This window comes from Triticum dicoccoides, chromosome 4B (assembly GCF_002162155.2).
Source record: "Triticum dicoccoides isolate Atlit2015 ecotype Zavitan chromosome 4B, WEW_v2.0, whole genome shotgun sequence".
Lineage (NCBI taxonomy): Eukaryota > Viridiplantae > Streptophyta > Magnoliopsida > Poales > Poaceae > Triticum > Triticum dicoccoides.
This window is the reverse complement of record NC_041387.1, coordinates 226,186,504-226,190,863: the sequence shown is the minus strand read 5'-3', so window position 1 is coordinate 226,190,863 and position 4,360 is coordinate 226,186,504.

The window sequence follows — 4,360 nt, the reverse complement described above, 5'->3', positions numbered from 1 at the left end:
GGCCGGTCCTGTTGGGCCACCAGGTGGCCTTCACAGGTAAGTCCAGGTGGTTCTGCTCTCCTCTTTTTTTTGTTCTGTTTGTTTTATTTAATTTATTTTGCCACTGTTTTGAATTTAAAAATAATTCAAACAATGCCAAAAACTCCTCTGAATATTTTATATTGCTAGATGGACTTTTCCAAAAGCTTATAAAATATTTCAGGGGTATTTGAAATTATATTCTAATTATATGAATATAATTCAAATTCAAATAGCTAATGAATTAAATCCAAAGTCCCAAGAATAATTCCTTAAAAATGTTCAATATTTTGGTTGGGACCAGAACCCTTACCAAAAATTATCAAACATTTAAGGAGAGCATTTTGGAGCAATGAATGAGATTTCTAGGGTTTTTGCCCCTCTTTTATTTAAGTTTTGAGGCTTCCAATTTCCCTCAGTTCAAATTTCAGAATTTAAACATGATGCACACACCAGGCAGCACCAGAAGCTAGGGATGTGACAACTCACCCCCACTAAACAAGAATCTCGTCTCGAGATTCAAGCTTAGGGTAGGATGAAGGGGAAACGCAAACTAGTACAATCTTCATGATCCAGGTTGCACTTCAAATGAACGTTGATTTGAACACCATCTTTGTCTTGTCGTCTTGCTCTGAGAACTCCAGCTAATCATGACAAGAAGAGGAAAGGAAAACTCTGGAAGGATCGGTCTTCTCGAAGGTCGAACAACTCAGGATTAACTCCCGGAATGTGACATAGCAACATCTCTCGAGCTGAGAGACGAAGCATACCTCTAGAGGGATGGAGTGGAGCAGGTGACGAGGTTCACTAGGTAGACAAGAATTCCAGATTTAAGAATGTGGCGATCGGTTGTCAACGTAGCAAGGAGTTGAATTGCCATGATACCACGACGAAACATCCTGGAGAAGGGTGATTCGTAGATTATTATCTTAAGTGGCAAAAAGAATTACCTTTGATATAGAGATCATTGAGACTCTCTATATCAGCCGAAGGCAAAACACAGCAATCGATTGGCGGGGGTCGGTAGAATGGCATACTCGGACTTGGATGATGTGGATTACCTTGTTGAAGACAACGTAATGGATGAATTTGCTTATCACCGGAGATGGAAGAGACCCATGGTAGAATGGCACATTGGCGGTGCAAGCTAGGAACAAAATGCAAATGCTGGGAATGATTCTGGTAACTGGGGAAAAACCCAACAATAGAGAGTGAATTCACTGTTTGAAAAGATCATAGCATTGCCGAGGAAACTGAGAGCAAACCCAGTTAGTGCCGATGATAACACCTAGCGCTTGTGCGTGCTCTCAAGAACTTGAGCATTTCCATATTCATCAAGGTTTTACCAACATCCGTGTCAAGAATCCTGGCAACACAACATACCACCATGATGAACAACGATGGACGATGCAGATGCATAGGAAGATAACATCAACTCAGATTTCACCCTAGCGAGGCCAAGGAAACAAAATCTGGATGATCGACCGAGAGACATTTAGCACTCCGCTTCTAATGTTCTCCTTGACGTGCTAGTGTAACCCATTCTTAGATATGGTTTGCTAACTAGAACATCAAGTAAAGGTCGGACTTCGGGAGCAATAGAATCCATAAGGAACAGTTACGGAGGTAAATCCTACGAAATCCTTATGGGGAGGTGGCCAACTTCCTCAAACAAGATACTACAATAATAGGTCTTCCGGCTGGGTGTGTTGGCCACGACATCCACCTTACCGGTTATCGAGGGACCAGTATTATAGTTCTTGGGAAATATTCCAACCATCATATCTGCCTGAGACTCAGATCTGGTTGGTGTCAGGATATTCCAGACTCATCGAGTCTAGGAAGAAAAATGAAAGTTTGCAACACAAATCGACGAGATGATGTTGCGAGATTCTCAGGAGATGAACTACGATAGCAAGCTCCAAAACATGAGCTGGTTCTGCTACAAACATGTGAACACGTTGTTCCAGACACGCATGCCCACATGGTAGTCTTACAATAAAACACTACCGAGTTCTGGTTGGGAGCCATCATCGAGGATATCGAAGTCTTTACGCAAGTCCATGGATTAGATCCCAAGCATAGACTTCTTTTCCTTGAACAAGTCAATCAGTGGCTTGGTGTGCTAGGATATACATATGGAATGAAGATGATCAGTCTAACAGACCACAGAATTCTTCGCACGTGCATGACCGACTTGGGATGATTCCAAAGGAGCAAAAACAAACTTTCTCGAATTCACGACGGCAACTTACATCAAAATGCACGTGAATCAAAGGAAGTCACTCCTTTCATCAAACAAGTACTTCATGAGCTAGCATGAAGAAAATGCTTTCAAAAGTTTCCAACACTAACTTAATGTTCAACAACATCATGGAGAAGATAAGAATGTTGTCAATGGGCTCAACAACAATTCATCTGGGTTCCCTTTTAGAAGGAATTCCATAGTTAAGTGAACACGGTGATAGCATTGGTCAGACCCATAAGATATAATGGCGTATGCTCGAGGAGTCAACCACGAGTAAGACAACATTACAAACATCGTTGGTTCTGATTTGATTTGACGATAGCCCACACTCAAATCAAAGGATTGATAAGACAATAGGTCCAGCAACTGATCACAGGGACCAATCGATGAAGATATCATCTTTCTTCAACACACACTACACAAGAATATCCCTTTGGAACGAACTAAGTCAGGCAAGCTTTTATCTCCCAACTCTCCAAGTTGTTGTTTAGCTTGACCAACTAGCTCAGGGGTATCCCACACAGATCCTTGGAGAAGGGGTGGTTTACAGGAATAAACCAACTTGATCACGAACTCAACATAGCGGTCAGGTGACAACCTGGTAATATTTCCGAGAAGATATACGGAAAATCACGAACCACCGATATGTTACTAAGCTCGAGAACAATCTTGCTTTTCAGGGAAAGATGATATGATCAAATGAGCGAGGACTTGACAAAATCCTAACTCATTAATCAAAGAGTGCATCAGGAAATAAGGACTAGGTAGCACGATCAGTCTTAGAAGGATGATTCAAAAACCAACACGCTAAGAATGAAATTATTATCCTTTAGCTACCAAGCAACGAGGTTGCTGGGAGTATTGATTTCACACACCATGATTCACTTGTCGGCACTCCGGCCGCAACAACACGGAACCGAGGAATGGAAAAGGATGGCGAGAAGTATCACTATGTCAAGAATTCACAAAAGGTGGTGCAATTCTCATGAAATTCCTGTCATAAAGAAGGTAATACTTCAGGGTAGAGCAGACCAGAAGCTGGATTGTAACTTGATCTGCGGAACACAACTACTTTGACCCAATCCTAAATATGGATGAGGCACTGGAGTTTGTTTCTCCAAGTCATTCAGGACAGAATGGCTTGACGGACCACAAGAGTAATAAGCATTGATAACACGAATGCACAATTACTCCTGACTATCAATTGATAGACGAGAGCCAGAAAACAACTAAAGAGGGACAACTCAAAGGAACATATGATTTTCTGAGTTGTGAATGCATAGATTAGCATGTCGAACGAGTTCAACATATTTCTTCCGGACAATCCATGCGGAAAGGTAGAACTGGCAGAGTCACAATCATGAATGGAGAACCTATCGAGAGCACTCCTGTTGTGATCTTTTGATCCTACAAACTTTTGCCGTAAGTGGTTCATGGTATTTTGAAGAAGGATATACCACGGACCTCGAGAACTACTGCAAAGGTTACTAATATCCTAAAGGCGCTAGCAATTACTATCAACATGAAGTAAGTAGAGTGAATCTCGGGTTCAAGAACCCATGAATAGAATACCTACTACTAAGTAGCATCACGGGATGCTTTCGAGAATGATGGCCAGAATCATCACACTGGGAACACAAATCATGGCTAAATTACTAGATGATCCCCTAAGACACCTAGGGTCATAATACTAGCTCCAACATATATGTCAAGGCAATAAAGTACCTCAACTCACTGATTTGTGTGATTAATCTGACCAAAGGCACATCGGAAACAGGAGGAAGGGATTTGCAAATGCATCCGACTATTTAGAAACCTGGGATGACTCGGACAGCATAACGGCTGTAAATGCTTAGAAAAGATTTGAGACATTCACAAAAATGGTGGCATAACCACTCAGAAACACAATATCAAGGTTTCGAGATCAACAGTTAACGTACGGAAGTAGTAGAAACTGAACTCAAGCTTAAATCCAACAATCTTATAAGTCTACGGTTAGTAACACGTGATCCTAATAGAAAGAAGAGATAGCCTAGTTCTTAATCCTCGTAGGAAAGATAAGATGACTCAGATCAGAAGGGCATAAGGTATAAG